Source organism: Ranitomeya variabilis, chromosome 5, assembly GCF_051348905.1.
Source record: "Ranitomeya variabilis isolate aRanVar5 chromosome 5, aRanVar5.hap1, whole genome shotgun sequence".
Taxonomy (NCBI): Eukaryota; Metazoa; Chordata; class Amphibia; order Anura; family Dendrobatidae; genus Ranitomeya; species Ranitomeya variabilis.
Window position 1 is genome coordinate 654,094,499 of NC_135236.1, and position 22,820 is coordinate 654,117,318.

Sequence of the window (22,820 nt, forward strand, 5' to 3'; positions counted from 1 at the left end):
CTTCCCGTGGTTGTTCCTTCCCGGGGAAAGGTCTGGCTATTCACTGCTTGCGTTGAGAAACACGTGATGGTGTCTCCGCAGCTATCCTACATGCGTTTGCATATTTCCCATAAGGGATGGGGGCAGTGTTCTGGATCACTGCGTTGAGAAACACGTGATGGTGTCTCCGCGGTGTTGGATGTTTTGGTCTCCCCGAGGCCAATCATCTGTTCCTTCATAAACTTCTGTGAAGCACTTGGGGTTCAAAGTGCTCACCACATATCTAGATAAGTTCCTTAAGGGGTCTAGTTTCCAAGATGGTGTCACTTGTGGGGGGTTTCTACTGTTTAGGCACATCAGGGGCTCTCCAAAGGTGACATGGCGTCCCATCTCAATTCCAGCCAATCCTGCATTGAAAAAGTCAAATAGCACTCCTTCCCTTCCAAGCTCTGCCATGCGCTCAAACAGTGGTTTACCCCCACATATGGGGCATCAGCGTACTCAAGACAAATTGTACTACAACTCTTGTGGTACAGTTTCTCTTTTTACACTTGTGAAAATAAAAAAAATTGGTTCTGAATTAAAATGTGTGTTAAAAAAAGTTAAATGTTCATTTTTTTCCTTCCACATTGCTTTAGTTCCTGTGAAGCACGTACAGGGTTAATAAACTTCTTGAATGTGGTTTTGAGCACCTTGAGGGGTACAATTTTTAGAATGGTGTCACTTTTGGGTATTTTCTGTCATGTAGAACCTTCAAAGTGACTTAAAATGTGAGATCGTCCCTAAAAAAATGGTTTTGTAAATTTTGTTGTAAAAATTAGAAATCGCTGGTCAACTTTTAACCCTTATAACTCCCTAACAAAAAAAAAAATGTTTCCAAAAATGTGCTGATGTAAAGTAGACATATGGGAAATGTTATGTATTACCTTTTTTATGTGACATATCTCTGTGATTTAAGGGCATAAAATTTCAAAGTTTTAAAATTGCTAAATTTAAATTTTTTTTGCCATATTTCCGTTTTTTTTTCATAAATAAACGCAAGTAATATCTAAGATATGTTACCACTGACATGAAGTACAATATGTCACGAAAAAACAATCTCAGAATCAGCGGGATCCGTTAAAGCATTCCAGAGTTATAACCTCATAAAGTGACAGTGGTGAGAAATGTAAAAATTGGCCCGGTCATTAAGCTGCAAATTGGCTCCGTCACTAAAGGGTTAAGGTAGCATCTTGCCATATAGAAAACCCAAAAAAATGCTAAAACTGGAAAAAAAAATTAATCAAAAAGTGTAAAAAAGAAAACGCCCTATGTAAAACCTAAAAAGATGTCTATGAACGAACGGGCTCCGATACGGTGTTATACGTGTGCTAACCGAGTGTTATCAGCGCGCTCAAAAACTATGTTCGAGTCCCTGCTGCATGTCTCGCTGCTGTTCGACAGCCTAACAAACAGACAATCCCTCAATGTGTTCCGGCTTTCGAACAGTCGCGAGACATGCGGCAGCAGGGACTCTTAACATGTTTTTTGAACATGCCGAAGAAACTCAGAGCGGTTAGCACCCGAGCATGCTCAGATAACACCTAATCCGAGCCCGTTCGCCCATCACTATGGACCAACATGGAGTAGTGGAGCTATGGACTGTGCTGCTGTACAGGGGCCGTGTAGTAATCATCACTGTGTATGCTGTGACCTGAGAACAGTGAACAATAGTGACCACATCTACACCTAAAAAAAAAAAATAGATTTTATGTGACATTCAAGTACTTACAATTTCTCCAAAAATTAGAGTTAGATTATTTATAAGATCAACTCTTCCTTTGCACCATTTTTGATGAATCTCCACCATTCTGACATTACTCAAAAGGTTACATGAACTTTAATAGAGAATTTTCAGAATTTTTTCTTTTTTGATTGCTTTTATTCCGTAAAAACGTAGATAACATGCTAATTTTTTTTTTTTTTTTACAATTTTGCTGCTGCGCAGTGTCTGTAAGTGGTTTACCTAGCTGAGTGTTCTGCAAAAGTGTTACAAATTCATCAGAGCTCCTGCTACTGATTCCGACAGTTCTCTCAGCTTTCTTCCCGTCACTTAGTGTTCGATACAGCAGCAGAAAGTGGCTTGAGAAGAAAGCATGTAGAGTCTCAGAGAGGGAAGAGAACAACAATCTGTAAATAAAGAGGAAAGAACATGAAAGAGGAAATAAGTGTAGGGCAGAAACGGTGCTGCCATATGGACTAATAAAAACAATAGTACGTTGGATATACACGGAGCTCACGTCCAGCCTGAATTACTGGGAGAGCCACTCCCACAAGAGAAAAATCTAACTTGGAACAGGCACTCCTCCTCCCATCAAAGTTTTTATCCTCTTAATATATTGCACTCATCATATTATACAGCACTGTGTACTTACAATTGCTCATTTTGCCTTTCTACTGAGGTTCCTCTGCAGATAAACGCTTAGTTTTCGTCCTCTTTCTCCTTGTTCCTTATACCCTCCAGCTGTGCTATTTAATATCCTCCCATTTCTCACAAGGATTATTGGGAGGCTTCAAATATCAAAACCGCTCTGAAAAAAAAATGAGATGAGGGAGATTTGTTCCTCTGTTTTGCGTACACAGGATCCCATTTCCATACTGGATGATGAAGGATAAGACAGAGCCAGAAGTGAGAGTGCAGGAGATTGTGTCACAGACAGGCGCTATGTACTGTATGTTTATAGAAAAACCTGACAAGCACCTCCTTAGTGTGAACAGGTGCAAGCTGCAATAACTGCACACTATGTAAAAAGAAAACACAGCAGCACTCTGCAAGGGCCAAGACGAGACATACAGAAACACTGGAGACATAAGCTCCAAGCTGCATTGTTACTCGGTAACATGGACTTACAAAAAAAGCGAAGGTTCTTAGCGCAAAAAGCCAGAGAGTGGCATGTTTAGTAGGATAGGAAAGGGGTATGATAGGACCCATCAGAGAAGTGTCACCTGCAGTGGTTGATGGGCTCACATGAATTGGTCAAATTATGCTCTAAGAAACGTCGCTTTTTTTTTTTTTGTAATTACACGTTACTAAGTGACAATCCAGCTTAGATTTAATGTCTCCAGTGTTTCTGTATGTCTTGGCCCTTACAGAGTGCTGCTGTGTTTTCTTTTTACATATCTATTTTATTATCTGCTATCTATCATCTATCTATTATCTATCTATTTATTATCTATCTATCTATTATCTATTTATTATCTATCTATCTATTATCTATCTATCATCTATCTATTATCTATCTATTTATTATCTATCTATCTATTATCTATCTATTATCTATCTATTTATTATCTATCTATTATCTATCTATTTATTATCTATCTATCTATCTATCTATCTATTTATCTATTATCTATCTATTATCATCTATCTATTACCTATCTATTTATTATCTATCTATCTATCTATCATCTACTGTATCTATTATCTAACATCTATCTCTCTATTATCTATCTATTATCTATCAGTCTATTGTGAGGGGTTTTGGAAAACAAAAGCAGAGCCTTCCTGGCTTAATGGAAAAAAATAAAAAAGTATAACAGAGTCCTTTCACCTGCAGACGCCTTGCAATGTCCTCAGCTCCTCCTGCAGCCACGTGAGAGTCCTTCCTCTCCCACTTCACTCACCGGCCTGACTCTCATGTCCAGGTATTTAACATCCCATGTAATGGTCACATGACACTCAGGTCCTGTCAGGACTCTGCAGGTGGAGATAAGGTGGACCTCCTCTCACCCGCTCTATGAAGGTCCACTAAAACCAGCCTAAAACATAAGTTCCTATTAACCCTCTCAGCACTTAGGGTGCTGGAGGCAAAACCACTCTGATTTTACATCACTGACTGCAGTATGCGCAGTGACACGTATCTCCCTTCACATAATATGCCAGTGACTCTGTCACACTATCTATCTATCTATCTATCTATCTATCTATCTATCTATCTATCTATCTATCTATCTATCTATTGTTATCTATGTATCTATTATCTAGTATCTATCTATTATTATCTCTCTATTATCTATCATCTATCTAGTATCTAATATCTATTATTATCTATCTATTATCTATCTATTATCTATCTATTATCAATCTATCTATCTGCAAAAAAAGTTAAGGCAGCTCACCAAATTTGGTGTGCTGCCTCAACTTTTTTGGATAAGTATTTACTAGGACTGGTATGTACCTGTGAGTCGTCTGCACCCTACCTCTTAACTGTGCTGTTTTTTCTATTTTTTTTTAATCTATCCATCTGTCTATTATATTTCTATTATCTATCTATTTATCTATCTATCAACTATTTATCTATTATCTATCTATTATCTATCTATTATCTATCTATTTATCTATTATATATCTATTATCTATCTATATCTAACTATCTATCTATCTATCTTATAACTCAAATAACATCCACAAATAACGTACCTGTAACCAAAGAATGGGTTTTAGCACTTCAAAAAATACATACTTCGCACAAAATTTACCACTAAGATATAACCATTGGTAAAAAAAAAAAGAAGTGCATCAATTAAAGAATAAACAATAAATATTTTACTAATAAAAATATTAAAAAGTGTATTTTTTGGTCAAAAACACATTGTTACAAAGAAAGGTGCTGGAATAAAAAGATATGCAAAGTGCCTCTTCAGAATAAAAGAGGGACACAATTCACCACATCTCAACGGGATCCCACATACAATGACATCCAACAGCCACAAATCATTCGTTGGTCTTTAAACAAAAATGTAAATAATTTATTGTCATGCCCATGCACTTAGCCTTGCTCCATCATATTCGAGCTGTGCCCACTTCCTTGCCGACTGCAAATCTGATTGTGAGGGCATCTGCTGGGCTCCGTCCTCTTCAGGTCAACCACAGATTTGGTTTAGTGTCAAACGTACCTATTTGAATTATGACCAAAAAGTTCAGCTTTGGTCTCAGCAGACTATAAAATATTTTCTCACATGCTTTTGGCAGAAATGATGTAGGTTTGGCAAAGCATAACCAGGCTTGGATGTTTTCTTTGTGAGAAAAGACTTCCATTTTGCCACCCTGTCCTACAGGCCAGACACATGAAGAATACGGGAGATTGTTGTCACATGCAGTACACAACTAGTACTTGCCAGAATTTCCTGCAGCCCCTTTAATTTCCTGCAGCTCCTTTCATTTCCTGCAGCTCCTTTAATGTTGCTGTAGGCCTTTTGGCAGCCTCCCAGACTAATTTTCTTCTTGTCCTTTTATCAATTTGTGAGGAATTTCCAGTTCTAGGTAATGTCACTGTTGTGACAAATTTAAGCCACTTTTTCATGACATCTTCACAGTTTTTCATGGTGTATCTAATGCCTTGAAAATATTTTGTACCCTTCTCATGACTGATAGCTTTCAACAATGAGACCCCTTTGCTGTGTTGTACGCTGTTTACGGACCATGACTTTGGACGTAAAATATTATTTCAGCTTGTTTCTCAATGGATTTATACAGTGTCATGCCAGGTCAGGGAGATGCCCGATATGCGACGCAACAGGAGGGGGTGAGGAAGTTGGTAAAGGAACACCCTGACGATACGGAGAGGGTGAAAATGATGACGCTTCAAAACCCACCTTATGGTGAAATCTGCCCTCCCTATCGCCCCAGATGGGTCCTTCCCGCTCGTGAGCTGTCACATGCCTAAGCTCTGACTGACCCTGCACTTTGCCTTCTCTAGTGTGCAGGACAGTAAGGCTAGGTTCCCATTGCGTTAATGGGATAGCGCTAACGGACAGCGTTGCACGGCGAAATTAACGCTGTGCACCGCGTCCGTTAGCGCTCCCATTGCCGGCAATGTTAGAGCGCATTGCTAGCGCGTGTCATTTTCGGCACGCGCTAGCGATGTGCCGGTCTTTTGTAGCGCGCCTCGGACGCTGCTTGCAGCGTCCGCGGCGCGCCAGAGGTCCGTTCCCCGCTCTCGCAGATCGGGGATCTGCGAGAGCGGGGACGTTAACGCGACCCCTGAACGCGGCCCCGAAAAAGACATTGCGTTAGCGCAATCCGCTAGCGCTCGCGCTAAACGGATTGCACTAACGCAATCTGAACCTAGCCTAAGGCTTACTACTATGGAAAAGACAACAGAGGGAATGAGACAGGGGAAAACACACAAATAAATGGAAACCGCCAAACTTTGAAGAAGTGCAACAGTTTCTGCAAGAATACCTTCTCCAGAGCAGTCAGGGACAGAATAGTAATTCTATAGCTGGCATGGGAGACAGCCAGTAGCATTAAATAATGACAAGGGTGTAATTACAACAAGCAGCAGCCAACACAAGAGCCAATCCAAAACCTCAGCACAGTGACCAGGAACGCTTGACCCCTTCCATACCACAAGAAAAAAAATTAAACTTGTTTAACTCATGAATTGCTGTATAGATTTTAAAAAGGACCTGTGCTCGCTGAGATCTTCTAATCCCAAACGCACTATTGGTCCCAGCAGAGTGCGGGACATACGTGACATACAGATTATGAGTGACATTAAACGTGGAAAAAGTTCAGGAATTGACTCTTCTTGGTATGATTGTTTTTTACATGATGAAATTCTGGCAATTTAACAGGGATGTACAGGGTGGGCCATGTATATGGATACACCTAAATAAAATGGAAATGGTTGGTGATATCAACTTCCTGTTTGTGGCACATTAGTATATGGGAGGGGGAAAACTTTTCAAGAGGGGTGTCACCATGGCGGCCATTTTGAAGTCGACCATTTTGGATCCAACTTTATTTTTTCCAATGGGAAGAGGGTCATGTAACACATCAAACTTATTGAGAAGTTCACAAAAAAAACAATGGTGTGCTTGGTTTTAACGGAACTTTATTCTTTCATGAGTTATTTCCAAGTTTCTCTTTGTTTACAGCCATTGACATGTCGCAGAGGTTAACACGTGAGGAGCGGATACAAAATTGTGTTGCTGTCTGGTGAACGCAGTACCCGGGTCATTGCAGCAGATTTCAATGCAATACACCCTACACAAGAAAACTGTCACCATTCCCATGTTATTTAGGTGTATCCATATAAATGGCCCACCCAAAAAAGTTTGCCTCATCACTGAACATAATGTTCTGTGTAAACTGAGGGTCCTGTCCCAATTTTTGTTTTGCCCATTCTGCAAATTCAGCGCGCACAGGTTAGAATTTCTCCTTGAACTGAGTGGTCCAAAGAAGACAAATTGCAGCATGCATGATTTTCCTCCTATAGTCGGATCACTATCTATCTATCTATCTATCTATCTATCTATCTATCTATCTATCTATCTATCTATCTATCTATCTATCCACCTGTTTCCCTTCTCCCTGAACCTCATGTACGGGGATACTGTTGTAGCCTGTGCATGATCAGTGCCCATCACTAGCCCTCACTGCAGGGTGACGAGTGGTAGGTGCTGGGCGGTGGGTGCTGTGTGGTGGGTGCTGGATGGTGGGTGCTGTGATGGCTGCTGTATGGTGGGTGCTGTGTGATGAGTTCTATGTGGTGGGTGCTGTGTGATGACTGCTGGGTGCTGTATGGTGGGTGCTGTGTGGTGGGTGCTGTGTGGTGGGTGCTGCATGGTGGGTGCTGTGTGGTGGGTGCTGTGTGGTGGGTGCTGCATGGTGGGTGCTGCATGGTGGGTGCTGTGTGGGGGAGCAGCAGAGGAGCACAGCACTTCCCATCTGCTGCTGCAGCCATGTTGAGCTCTTTGTGAGGGGGTGGGAGAGAGGGGAGGAGAGAACAGAAGCTGAGAGCTGGAGGATGGTGGCAGACATCAGCCCAGAATAGAGCAGAACAGAACCTCGGTCCACACAGGAGCAGACACCTGCAGCCTCAGCATCCTCCTCCTCCTCCTCACTGCAGCACTCACTGGACCATGAGCCCCTGCTCAGCCTGGTAAGTGGTGACATCATGGGGGGGATTATGGTGACCGGATCTCTGCCCTCCCACTGTGCACGTTGTGTGCTCTGTATCATGGATGCTGAGCCCACCACCCACTGCAGACAGGACCCAGTGCAGCATCCTGATGGCATCCCTGAGGCAGTGTGACAGGTGCCTGCAGCCCCCCAGCCCTGCTGCCTGCCTGCCCCCCAGCCTTAGTGCTGCTGCCTGTGGTGGGTGGCATTGGGCCCCTTGATGCCTGTAGCTACTAAACATGGCTGTCAGGCCTGTGACTCAGTATTTTACTCCTACTAGGCCAGTGTTTGCCCCATCCTTAATCATCATCATCATCATTATTACTTATTGTTTATTATTATTATTAGTGTTTGCACATCATTTGGCATGTTGGCACCAGGCGTGTGGCCACTTAGTGCCTGACCCTTACTACCTATGCATAGAGGAGTGTTTGCTCATTATATATATATATATATATATATATATATATATATATATATATATATATACACTTTCCAACCTAGCAACGTTTCTTTAGGACTCATGCACACGACCGTATAACTCGGACGAGTGCTATCCATGGTTTTGACAGACAGCACTCGTCCCCATGTTATTCTATGGGGTTGTGCACATGTCCTGTTTTTTGTCCTGTTTTTTTTCTCGGACCGAGCCGCCGTGTACAATTTGCCTCCTATAATCATAAGACACTCGCCCGTTGATGTCTATGGGTCCTTGGAAAACATCATGGATGACATCAGAGTGGGCTCCGATTTCCACGAACTGACACAATGGAGAAGATGGAGAAACTTTTTTTTTTTAAATTCTCCACATTCGAGAAAATCAGATCCCACTCCGCTCATACTCTGATCTAACCCTGATCAGCGTAATCGGACCCATTTTCTCGGCTGGAGAACCCATCATGATGGTCGTGCTCATCATCAAGCCTAGTAACATTTCCCACAGTTTGCCCGTATTGGCACCATGTTAGTTACTGCCACCCATCACTTGCCAGTGTTTGCCCATCATCTGGACCAAGATTGGTAACATTTGCCCCAGTCTGATATCCATATAGACCAGTGGCCATGATACGGTGGCCGTGTCCAGCTTGGCATCTGCGTGGCTAATAAGTAGTCATGCCCCACACAAGGGTCCGGCTCACATCTGATTCCTTTTCTCTCATCTCATGTGTTTTAGGTCAAGGTTTTCTCATCATCTGGTCGCCTTGTGCCGATCGGCCATGTTTTCTGTGCCCATGTGTCAATCATCTCGGCTCAGCATTTTATTGTATTCAGATCTTCTTTCATCATTTTATATGGGCATCGTCAGTTTCTTATATCTTGCACCCGTCGTTATCTGGCTTCATATGGGGTACGGTGTGAAATCTGGATAGTATTGGGCCATCATCGGGCTATAAATGCCCCCTGACGGTGTGTATCTATCATCAGAAGCTCTCCGATCAGTGCCCGCGGGCATCATTTGGGTGTCATCTGGGCACAAGTTCCTTTTTTCTGCACAGTATTACATACCTAGGTTATTATTTGCTTAGATCCCAGATCCTTTTTCTTTGTGTACCAGTGTAGTGATGTTTGCCCATATCTCCGTCATCATGATATGCCACCCCTTGTTTGTGTGCCAGGCCTGGGTATTATTGTGGCATGTGATGGGGCCGTGCAGCAGGTGCTTGCACAGGAAGGGCCGGGCTTAGCTCTGCTGGGCTGACTGATCTCTTTACATCTCACATCCGCAGCATCTGAGCTCCAGCACATCCTCCCCCAGCAGCCGGGTTCCTGCATGACACCCAGAGAGGTAATCACACAAGTGGGGTGGCGTCGTACAACGAGACCATAGATCTATGCACAATGCTTGTCAGATATGGAGAAGGGTCTGACTACTGATGGCCGACATCACGACATTCCTCTGATAATTATCGCCTTATTTTTTGCTATTGGGATATATGGACAGAATCCGCCTCCTTATTCTTGTGATAATACAAGATTTAGCAGTCACCCTTTAATTACTTTGCACCGTGTATTGATGAAAATTCCATTAATAATTAACGGGTGCGTTCAACTTAGGGGACAATTTTTTTACTGTAAGGCATGTATTTGGGGATAGGCTATTGCTTTTCATTAAACATTTTGCACCTCTTGCCTTCTACAGCCTTTGTGTTGCACCGTCTATTGCTTACTGAAAAAGGAGTTAACTAAGAGCCCATCAGCGGGCTTTGCTGACAGTCTTAAAGGGGTCGACTGGCATTGGGGTACAAGTCTTCAGTGACTCAATGTCGGTGCTGGGAGCGGGCACTTGCACGTAATTTTCATACAGTACATTTGGTCACATTCCAACTAGACATATCCGGCTGTACACGCCTAGTCGGCATGTGACCATATGTATGCAAATCACACACTTGCGATCACTCACACGGCGCCAAAACTGGATAATTTTGACTGCGCACTGTGAAGGTTCATAAGTCTGCAGTCACATACAGTCACTTAAGACTTGTACCCCAAGGCTGGACAACCCCCTTTAAAGTCTTAGAGGAGAGTTTGTAGATCTTTTTACCTGTCTCCTGAATGTGCATATATGGATTTTTTCATTGAGGATTTCCCCCTATACAAAGCTTTGTAATGGAAGAGGCAGCCAAGGGATGACGGTTGCAATCACCTGTAAGGGTTGTGTAAGGAAACAACACCTGTACAAGTATGATGTGCAGCCCCAAGGCTGGAGGAGAGTATCGTCCAGATAGCAGTGCGGCAAAGTGGAAATTATCAGGATGTGCAGGCTATAGACGAAAAGTATGTTACTTTGGCCTTTTACCTTGAGAAAGATGTCAGTCTGGCACCGAAATGCGTTGGTTGAACAAAAAACCTTGTCCATACTCTCCGAATCTCATCCTTTCCGTGAGCGCAGCCCGTACATTGTGATAATCTCTATTTTGCCAAACATACTATCTGGGTTTGGCATGTTATATGATTACTATATTGTGTTTGGTATGTCAGTATAATCTTGGCACTAAATGGCAGTATCACTCATCCATAAACGACAACAATAAATGAAAACCTGAAAACCTGCAAAACCTACGAAAAGTCTAAAACTGAGATACCTATTCATTGCCATATAGTGTAACCCCCTTGTATCTAATTTTTAGACTCCTCGTAGGTCTTCTTGCCGGTTTGCAGGTTTTCGTTAATTGTTGGTGTTTATGGGTCTGTGAAAATAGAATAATTGCTAGCAGGAAAAAAATCAGCGATTTTTTAACGCATAAACAACATAATACATCGCATCGGACATGTAGTGGGACCTCCTCTGAATCAGGGCTGTGGTATCGGTAAGCCAAACGTACGACTCTGACTCCTCATTTTCCATGACACCGACTCCGACTCCACCAAAATGGGGTCCGACTCTGACTCCACGACTCTGACTCCACAGCCCTGGTCGGAATTAAACATCTTCCTAGAAATCACCATAGGACTTAAGGTTGTTTTCACGCTGCCTTTGTAGTGTCCGACAATGGTATATGGCAGGAAGATTTATAAACTTATACCTAGTAATACAGGAACGTAGAATGTGGTTTCCAAAGGGGCTTTTGACCCTAAGTGCAAATTTTCTAAAGAAAAGGAAAAATGAGAAAGTACTAGATTCTTTGGAAATTTTGCACCTCTTAGACTAGACGTCCTTGGCGCACATACTGTGAACTTCTATCCAAGTGCTCCAGGGCAAGCACCGCTTCGAACTATATCGGCGTTGACATGGCACCAATAGAGTTGGATCCTGTGGCCCCATCATTCTTCATCCTGTAAGCTGCCGGCTCCCTTAGGGATTTGGCCTACAAGACGTTACCGACACAATGGCGCCACTGCATTTCATTGCCTGTACCAGCCCGCTTTTTGTGCCGGGAAGAGGAGGCACAAAGTTTGCTACCAGCATGTGACACGGCCTAATTTTTACATTCCTATAGCGTTTGAGAGATCTCGTTCAGCATATTCCAGTCCCTAAGGAGGTGGCTTTACGGTGACTTTGGCCGAGACATAGGTTGTGTGACCGAAGATTGTTGTATGCCGTTATGTTATCCCGGAATAGGGCAGGTGAATGGAGTCGCATTGCAACCCTCAAGGTGCCACTTTAAGCAAGGTGCAAAAAATACAACTGGTTCTGACTTTTTGCCATTTGCTTGTTGTGGTCACTACGAGACCCTATCCACTTGCATTATTTCTGCAATGTAGCACACAATGATCTTTGGCCAAGTGACTTTTTTTCTCGGGCAAAAAGTCACCTTGTGGCACTAATGGTAGGTCCAAAAATGGCAAAAATTTTCCATTATGGTTGTGTTTGACTTGATTGTGATTGACGTTCTCCAAACAAGCTACGGCATCTTAAGACTCAGACGTGGACATATCATTGGTGCAACCTCTGCAGCTGCACAGAGGCCCAAAAGGTAAGGGGCCCATTTCCACCTCTAAAACAGGTGGAATTGTGCATTATGATGACCTCTTGAACTGCAAAGGACCAATAAATAGTTCTTGCACAGGGTTCTTCTATGTCTTTGTCCGCCAATGTTCAGATTGTCGGGGTTTTTGCCTGCCTGGATATGCAGACTTCACCGATAAAGCCGGGAGAGCACAGCCAGCTTCACCGCAAATGTGCAGGCAGACAGGAGGGCGCGCGTGTGTTTAAGATTATCGACAGTCAGGAGAGCGCGTGTGTGTTTAAGATTATCGACAGTCCGATAATGCCGGAGTTTTTGGGGATCTGAGATCAGACATACCGGGGGGATTGACCCTCGATAGGATTAGTCCTCGCTAATTAGGGATGCAATAGAAGTTGATTTTTTAAGAAGATAGAAAAATGTGGGTAGGATATCCAGCACTTTCTTGTAAAGCAGGAGTAGGTTTTTGTAGTGTTATGGTGGTGATTTGAAAGGCAGAGGAGGCCTAACAGGTTACCTATAAAGAGACATTTCATGAATTTACAGATAAATATCAGAGAGGTGGATGGATGAACTGATGGATGGATGATCCGATGGAGGGATGGATGGACCGATTAATGGATGAATGGATGGAGGACCGATGGATGGATGAATGGATGGATGGACCGATGAATGGACGATGGCTAGATGGTCCGATGAATGGATATTGGATGAACTGATGAATGGATGATGACTAGATGGTCCGATGAATGGATATTGGATGGACCGATGAATGGATGATGAATGGATGGACCGATGGATAGATGAATGGATGGTGGATAGAAGTCCGATGAATGGATGATGGATGGACTGATGAATGGATGATGGATCGATGGATGGACTGATGGATGGATGGACCGATGAATGGATGATAAATGGACTGATGGATGGATCGAGGATGGATGCACCAATGAATAGATGATGGACTAATGAATTGATGATCAATCAATGGATGGTTCGAAGATGGATGGATCGAGGATGGATGGATCGATCCCGTGTACTATATATTGGTTGGGCGTTATCCTCAGCCAAAATATTTACAACACCCAGTAATGTAATTAAGTAAGATAAAGCGGTGGCCGATGTGTCCTTCATATATGTGACTAGTATCTGACTATTCTTTTCTTGTCTGTCTTTCAGAAAATTCGATGATCCGTCACTCGTGAAGAGACGTGAAATTAGAATAATCTCCCTCTACAATCCCATTTCTTCAGGTGAGGCCTTCAGTTTTCCCTGCTTCTTATTTTACAGGGATTAGATCTGCGCCCAGCGCTTCATCTGAGTTTATACAACCTTCTTTTGAGAATGTCGCCATGGTAACATGAAATAATGCCTGTCGCTGACAGGACCCCACACGCACCGCGGCACTTTTCCCCGGTACTAGTCATGCCTGATTTGAGCTATGATATTGGAAGCATCTTGAAGACCATTTTGTCAGATTAGACATGAAATGATCGGGTCAGCCATTTATGGTTGCTCCTCAAGGATTTGTCCTGTCCTTGTGTGAACACCTACCGTATTTGCCAACTATCTCACATTTATCAGAACTGTTCTCAGTTTTCCAAATTACAAATTCAGGCAGGTCCTGGTCTGAAAGGGTTTATGTAAGCATTGCACCAAAGGTGGTTTAGGGCAGGACCTGTCACTTGCCATAAATACGTCATTTTCTTACCTGCTGTTCTCCTGAATCCGGCGATGTTCTTCTTTTGTTTTTGCCCCTCTCCATTCCTGAGATATGGCCCCTTCTTCCCTGTATATAAATTAAGTGGTTTTAGCCAAGTGGGCGTCATCTGCAATTTTTTTGAGTGTTTTCATGAGAACTTCGCCTACTTGCTTAACCAGATTAGGTTGATCTACAAGGAAGAAGAGGCCATATCTCAGGAACAGAGAGGCTCAGAAGCAAAATAAAAACAGCATCAGATTCAGGAGAATAGCGGCATTTACACCAGGTAAAAAAACCCATGCTCTATAAAATTACCATCTACCATCATGAGGCCTCCTAAATATATATGATCTCTTTTCAGTCTTCTCAATTTTTATTATCAGGACAATCACCATGACATAATAAAGTCAAAACAAGTCATCCATATTTTTCCATTGGTGTCGTGTCCACAGTGGGTGATGCCAAGTCATGGTTTTACCCCAATCCATATGTACATGGGCCTCTTAAGGCTCCGTACAGCCTGGAGGTATATGAGTACCTATAGTGGTTGTAGGGGACACATCAGGGCCTTCAAACCTACTGAAGCCCAAAATGAGAAAACCAATGGGGGATGGAATGTTGATGGAGAATTTGCATTTCGGGCCAATAAGCTTCAAATTGATCCACTGTTCCATAGACACTGGTTTTTTTTTACCAACAGAATAAATCAGATGGTTTTTAACAAAGCTATAGAGAAGCAGAGGGACAGTAAATTTAGCCATTGCTGTGGGATCTGAGTGGGCCCAAAGGTTTCTCTGCCACATAAGGGGACACCCAATTATAAATGGCATCTGGTAGGTGGAAGGCCCAGTACTGACTTTACATTCCGTACCAGCAGTACCAAGTACAACGGACCTCGCATGGACCAATTTTAGCCTATGTACATAGCTAGTGCACAAAGACAACCTCAGGTACACGTGGAAAAAAAATGCAATATGCTCTAATTTGGCCTGATTTACGGTTAATAGTTGGCAGTTCCATGCGGACTAGCACAAGGAGCCAGTCACATGATAAATTTGTTGACGTGACTGGTCCGGAAAGTTCAGTGCTCGTATAAAGTTAGCACGGTATGGCAACATGTACGCCTTTGACTGTGTGGTATGCATGACGGCTAAGACGTATTTTAGCTTGAGAACCTGTTCTCACGGAGCGAAAACCTAGCCGATTTTCTCCTGATTTTTTTTTTTACTAACTCTGCTGCTTTTTATAGTTCAAGTAAAGTGGGTCCTGAAACTCTTACCGACCTGCTTAAAAAATGCTCAGTGCTTTTTGTTTTCTCCCTAGACTTCTATAGGAAGTCTGAAAAAAAGCTCTTATGTTGTGTTTTTTTTAAGTGTAGAATTGCACAAAAATTTGTAAAAAAAAAAAAAAAAAGGTAAAGGCATCCAACAAAGCATAACAAATATGCAATAAACAGTGCAGATGGCTAGTGCATATTTTGGTGCTGAAAACATGCCAAAAAAACGTGAGAACCACAGGCTTTCATCCACGCCGAGATTTTCGCGCTTGTTTGTATCGGGTTATTATATGCACTTTTCTCAGGGTCGGACAGTGTGAGAGCCGCCAGTGAATGTTGGTTTTAGCTCGGACATGTTGATGTGGTTTGTTTTCGTAGCTTTTTTGACTGCATGATCCCAAGATCGGTGTACAACCACGTGTAATTAATTTCATTATATCTGCGTCTCAAAATATCCTATCAGCGATGTTCATTTTTTGTGGACAGTCTGCTGAATTCATGGAATTTGTAAACAGTCAGTTGTTGAAGCTCCCAGGAGAGCGCTGCAGCCAATCAGTGCCTGAGTAATTGGCACTAGCCATTGAGCTCACTGATTAGCTGCAGCGCTGTCAATGGGACCTGTTGAGGTGGCAAGAGGGAACCTACGCATTATGACCGAATACAATTAATTTTTTTCAGATGATGTTTAGGCCCTCAGACTTGCCAGTTTTGCTGGGACAATCTGGTAAACTGGGTCACAGAAGGGGGGAGGGTAACAAACTTACACCCAAAAGTGGGCACTTTGGGGCATTTCTTTATTTTGGGAGATAAAAAGGATATTGCAAAGGGCATAGTGCCAAATCGTAAATGACCAAATTTGAAAAAGTTCTCGCTCGCCAAATCTGAAAATTGACTAGAAAAATCAAAGTAGCCGTGTTTTACACGGTTAACACAGACCTACTGTGAAATAGCAAATGGGCTCCTACACTATTCCTCAGTCTAGGGGTCCCTAGCTATTCCTGTCCTCAGGATTACCCCTGATGGTGGGGATGCCTGGGTCGCGTTCCTCACTCTGCTCCTGAGTACCACCAATCTGTAAAGTGTATGGAGAGTACACAAACAAGACAGACAGGGTAAAACAGAAGCACAGTCACACAGCACTTTCACAGGGAAAAACACTAAGGTACAAAAGTGTAAAGCCGGTCAGGCAACAAAATAACATAAAGACACAAAGGGAAAAGGAAAGGTTTTTCAAAACACCGCTAGCAACAACTTTGGAATAACCACCAGTTATTAAGGATGTGTCCATCTCTCCAGACCGGGATAGAATAACTATAACTGGCATTACCAGCGTAGTAAAGCCAGCATTTATAGAAGGAGAGCAGACATGACTGGTTCTCCCATAGCATGTGACTTAGGCCGGTTTCACACGTCCGTTTTTTTCCGGTTCTAGAAAAAAACAGTACCGGAGATGACAGTGTCCGTGTGTATAATACTTGCGGCACACGTGTGGCAACCGTGTTCCACCCGTGTGATGCATCAGTACCACACGGACGGACACCAGGGAAGAAGCGCTACAGTAAGCGCTGTTCCCCGGCGCCGGGTGCTGAAGACGATTCTCATCATTCTCCCCTGCTCTGCCAGCGATCAGCGCTAGCAGGGGACAATGGTGAGAGTTGTATTGTATTCAAGTGATAACAATGACAGCAGGCGGTGGCTGATGGGACTAGCACTCCCATCAGCCTACACCTGCTGCCGCTAATACCAGTGAGAGCAGGAGCAGCTGATGAGAGTATTCATCAGCCGGCTTCTGCGCTGTAAATAAATAATAATTTTTTTAAAAATGGCGTGGGTTTCCCTGTATTTTCCATAACCAGTCAGGTATATATATATATATATATATATATATATATATATATATATATATATATATATATATATATATATACACACAGCTGGTGAAATAGCTGTTGAACATGTAAGTTCACATGTAAGTGAATGTATTTCTAAAGGTGCTATTGACATGATGTTCTCACCAGATGTCAGTAACAGCCCATCCAGTCCATAAAGACAAAGAAATCAAACCATAGATGTCCATAAATTAAGTTATGTGTAATAATGAGAAACGACACAGGGAAAAATAATGAACACATGAAGAAAGAGAAGTACAAAAAGCCATGGAAAGTTGTGACACCACATGAAATCTATTAGTAATTAGAAAACAATCCTAAAATTAGTGACAGATAATATCAGCTGGTTCAACTGATGTGCTATAAAAAGGTATCTCATTACCAAGGTGCCACACAAGATACATCTCATGATGGCTAAAACCAGTGAGCTTTCTCAAGACCTTTGCAACCTTATTGTTGCAAAACATACTGATGACATTGGTTACAGAAAAAATTCTAAACTACTGAAGGTTCCAGTGAGCACTGTTGGGGCCATAATCCGAAAGTGGAAAGAACGCCAATTTACCATAAACCGGCCACGACCAGATGCTCCCCACAAAGTTTCAGACTTAGGAGTGAAAGGAATTATCAGAAGAGTTGTCTAAGAGCCAAGGACCACATGTGGAGAGCTACAGAAAGATCTGGAGTCAGCAGGTACAATTGTTTCAGAGAAAACGATGAGTAATGCACTCAACTTCCATGGCCTGTATGCACGCTCACCACGCAAGACTCCATTGCTGAAATAAAAGCTTGTTCAAGCGTTTTTAAAGTTTGCTCAACAACATTTAGACAAGCCTGTAAAATACTGGGAGAATATAGTCTGGTCAGATGAGACCAAAATTAAACTCTTTGGATGCCATAATAATTACCCTGTTTGGAGGTCAAAAGGCACTACATATCACCCCAAAAACAAAAGACCATCAGTGAAGTTTGGAGGTGAGAACATCATGGTGTGGGGCTGTTTTTCAGCATACGGCACTGGCAAACATCCTATAATTGAAGTCAGGATGAATGGACAAATGTACTGAGACATTCTTGATAAAAATATGCTGCCATCTAAAAGGATGATGATGAAACAAGGGTGGACAAACACGCAGCCAAGGAAACTATCAATTGGTTTCAGAGAAAGAAAATAAAGCTGCTAGAATGGCCGAGCCGATCACCGGACCTGAATCCAATAGAACATTTATGGAAAGACCTAAAGCTCAGAGTTCATAGATGGAGCCCACGGGAACTTCAGGATTTGAAGAATGTTTGTGTAGAAGAATGGGCAAAAATCATATCTGAGCAATGCCTGCAACTAGTTTCTCCATACAGGAGGCATCTTGAAGCTGTCATCACCAACAAATGCTTTTATATGAAGTATTGAATACATTTCAGTAAGCGTGTTCAATACTTTTCCCGGTATCATTCCTCATTATTACACATAACTTAATTTATGGATGTCTTTGGTTTGATCTCTTGGCCTGTGTGGATTGGATGGGTTGTCACTGACATCTGGTGATAATTTCATGTCAATAGCACCTTTAGAAATAGATTTACTTAAAAAATTAGTGACGTGTTTAACCCCTTCCCGACCTTTGACGCATACGCTGCGTCATGAAAGTCGGTGACAATCCAACCTGTGACGCAGCGTATGCGGCATGGAGGGATCGCGCTCCTGCAGATCGGGTGAAAGGGTTAACTCCAATTTCACCCGATCTGCAGGAACAGGGGGAGTGGTGCTTCAGCCCAGGGGGGGTGGCTTCACCTCCTCGTGGCTACGATCGCTCTGATTGGCTGTTGAAAGTGAAACTGCCAATCAGAGCGATTTGTAATATTTCACCCAAAAAAACGGTGAAATATTACAATCCAGCCATGGCCGATGCTGCAATATCATCGGCCATGGCTGGAAAACCTAATCTGCCCCCACCCCACCCCACCGATCGCCCCCCCCAGTGCTCCGTTACGTGGTCTGCCCCCCTAAGTCGTCCTGTCCGCTCCTCCATCCTCCTGTCCGCTCCCCCCGTGCTCCGGTGCCCCCTCCCTGTGCTCCGGTCCCCCCCCCCCCCCCCCGTGATCCGATCACCCCCCCTACATACTTACCGGGCCTCCCGGTGTCCGTCCGGCTTCTCCGTGGGCGCCGCCATCTTCCAATATGGCGGGCGCATGCGCAATGCGCCCGCCGAATCTGCCAGCTGGCAGATTCGTTTCAGATGTATTTTGATCACTGCGATATAGCCTATCACAGTGATCAAAATAAAAAAAATAGTAAATGACCCCCCTTTATCACCCCCATAGGGACAATAATAAAAATAAATAAAATATATATATATTTTTTTTCTGCTAGGGTTAGTGTTGTGAATTTACCTTTTGGCTCCCTCTAGTGGCTACTAGTGATTTGACTCTGGGTATGTCATTCATCCCTTGTATGCTCACCTGGGTCGTTAGGTCAGGGGTGTTGCTATATAAGCTCCCTGGACCTTCAGTTCAATGCCTGGCAACGTTGATATCAGAGCTAATCTGTAGTGCTCTTGTCTACTGATCCTGGTTCCTGCTTGATTAAGCTAAGTCTGCTTTCTTGCTTTTTGCTATTTGTTTGTATTTTTGTCCAGCTTGTATATAATCTGTTTCCTGACCTTGCTGGAAGCTCTAGGGTGGCTGGTGTTCTCCCCCCGGGCCGTTAGACGGTTCGGGGGTTCTTGAATCTCCAGCGTGGATTTTGATAGGGTTTTTGTTGACCATATAAGTTATCTTACTACATTCTGCTATTAGTAAGTGGGCCTCTCTTTGCTAAAATCTAGATCATCTCTGTGTTTGTCATTTCCTCTTACCTCACCGTTATTATTTGTGGGGGGCTACTATCCTACTTTTGGGGTCTATTCTCTGGAGGCAAGAGAGGTCTTTGTTTTCCTCTTCTAGGGGTAGTTAGTCCTCCGGCTGGCGCGAGACATCTAGCGACCAACGTAGGCATGTTCCCCGGCTACTGCTAGTGTTGGCGTTAGGAGTAGATATATGGTCAACCCAGTTACCACTGCCCTATGAGCTGGATTTTTGTACGTCGCAGACTTACTTGTTTCTCTGAGACCCTCGCCATTGGGGTCATAACAGGTTAGGGTTAGAACTAGGGTTAGAATTAGGGTTAGAATTAGGGGTAGGGTTAGGGGTAGGGTTAGGGCATGTGCACACAGTGCGGATTTGGCTGCGAATCCGCAGCGGATTGCCGCGGATCCGCAGCGGATTGACCGCGGATCCGCCGCGGATCCGCCGCGGATCCGCAGCGGATCGGCCGTGGATCCGCAGCAGATTGGCCGCTGCGAATTCGTAGCAGTTTTCCATCAGGTTTACAGTACCATGTACACCTATGGAAAACCAAATCCGCTGTGCCCATGGTGCGGAAAATACCGTGCGGAAACGCTGTGTATTTTCCGCAGCATGTCAATTTTGTGCGGATTCCGCAGCGTTTTACACCTGTTCCTCAATAGGAATCCGCAGGTGAAATCCGCACAAAAAAACACTGGAAATCCGCTGTAAATCCGTAGGTAAAACGCAGTGCCTTTTACCTGCGGATTTTTCAAAAATGGTGCGGAAAAATCTCACACGAATCCGCAAAGTGGGCACATAGCATTAGGGTTAGGGTTGGAATTAGAGTTAGGGTACCGTCTCACAGTGGCACTTTGATCGCTACGACGGTACGATCCGTGACGTTCCAGCGATATCCATACGATATCGCTGTGTCTGACACGCAGCAGCGATCAGGGACCCTGCTGAGAATCATACGTCGTAGCAGATCGTTTGGAACTTTCTTTCGTCGCTGGATCTCCCGCTGTCATCGCTGGATCGTTGTGTGTGACAGCTATCCAGCGATGCGTTCACTTGTAACCAGGGTAAACATCGGGTTACTAAGCGCAGGGCCGCGCTTAGTAACCCGATGTTTACCGTGGTTACCAGCGTAAAAGTAAAAAAAAAACAAAACCGTACATACTCACATTTCGGTGTCCTTCAGGTCCCTTGCCGTCTGCTTCCCGCTCTGACTGAGTGCCGCCGTACAGTGAGAGCAGAGCGCAGCAGTGACGTCACCGCTGCGCTCTGCTCTCACTGTACGGCGGCACTCAGTCAGAGCGGGAAGCAGACGGCAAGGGACCTGAAGGACACCGAAATGTGAGTATGTACGTTTTTTTTTTTTTACTTTTACGCTGGTAACCACGGTAAACATCGGGTTACTAAGCACGGCCCTGCGCTTAGTAACCCGATGTTTACCCTGGTTACCCGGGACCTTGGCATCGTTGGTCGCTGGAGAGCGGTCTGTGTGACAGCTCCCCAGCGACCACACAATGACTTTCCAACGATCACGGCCAGGTCGTATCGCTGGTCGTGATCGTTGGTAAATCGTTATGTGAGACGGTACCCTTAGGGTTGGAATTAGGGCTAGGGTTGGAAATAGGGTTAAGATTAGGCTTGTGGTTAGGGTTAAGGATAGGGTTAGGGTTGTGTTGGGGTTACAGTTGTGGGTAGGGTTGGGATTAGGGTTAGGATTAGGGTTGGATTTAGGGTTACGGGTGTGTTGGGGTTAGGGTTGTGGTTAGGGGTGTGTTGGGGTTAGGGTTGTGATTAGGGTTATGGCTACAGTTGGGATTAGGGTTAGGGGTGTTTTGGGGTTAGTGTTTAAGTTAGAATTGAGGGGTTTCCACTGTTTAGGCACATCAGGGGTCTCCAAACGCAACATGGCGCCACCATTGATTCCAGCCAATCTTGCGTTCAAAAAGTCAAATGGTGCGCCCTCCCTTCCAAGCCCCGACGTGCGCCCAAACAGTGGTTTACCCCCACATATGGGATACCAGCGTACTCAGGACAAACTGGGCAACAACTATTGGGGTCCAATTTCTCCTGTTACCCTTGCAAAAATAAAAAATTACTTGCTAAAACATAATTTTGAGGAAAGAACAATTATTTTTTATTTTCACGGCTCTACGTTATAAACTTATGTGAAACACTTGGGGGTTGAAAGTGCTCACCACACATCTAGATAAGATCCTTTTGGGGTCTAGTTTCCAAAATGGGGTCACTTGTGGGGTGTTTCTACTGTTTAGGCACATCAGGGGCTCTGCAAATGCAACGTGACGCCCGCAGACCATTCCATCAAAGTCTGCATTTCAAATGTCACTACTTCCCTTCCGAGCCCTGACGTGCGCCCAAACAGTGGTTTACCCCCACATATGAGGTATCAGCGTACTCACAACAAACTGGGCAACAAATATTGGGGTCCAATTTCTCCTGTTACCCTTGTGAAAATAAACAATTGCTTGCTAAAACATCTTTTTTGAGGAAAGAAAAATTATTTTTTATTTTCACGGCTCTGCGTTGTAAACTTCTGTGAAGCACTTGGGGGTTGAACGTGCTCACCACACATCTAGATAAGTTCCTTGGGGGGTCTAGTTTCCAAAATGGGGTCACTTGTGGGGGGTTTCTACTGTTTAGGCACATCAGGGGCTCTGCAAACGTAACATGATTCCCGCAGACCATTCCATCAAAGTCTGCATTCCAAATCGTCACTACTTCCCTTCCGAGCCCCGCCATGTGCCCAAACAGTGGTTTACCC

At 43.8% G+C, this 22,820-nt stretch overlaps 1 protein-coding gene across 1 annotated transcript in view; it reads left to right on the forward strand.

Annotated features, from left to right (window-relative positions):
• Window positions 1-7,740: 7,740 nt before the first annotated feature.
• The window catches only part of CYFIP2 (cytoplasmic FMR1 interacting protein 2), a 64,042-nt gene continuing 48,962 nt past the window's right edge, over window positions 7,741-22,820 (forward strand). The window contains exons 1-2 of the mRNA XM_077266427.1: window positions 7,741-7,910; window positions 13,516-13,589. The gene's annotated coding sequence lies outside the window, so the exon portion shown is untranslated. The remainder of the gene's footprint in view (window positions 7,911-13,515; window positions 13,590-22,820) is intronic.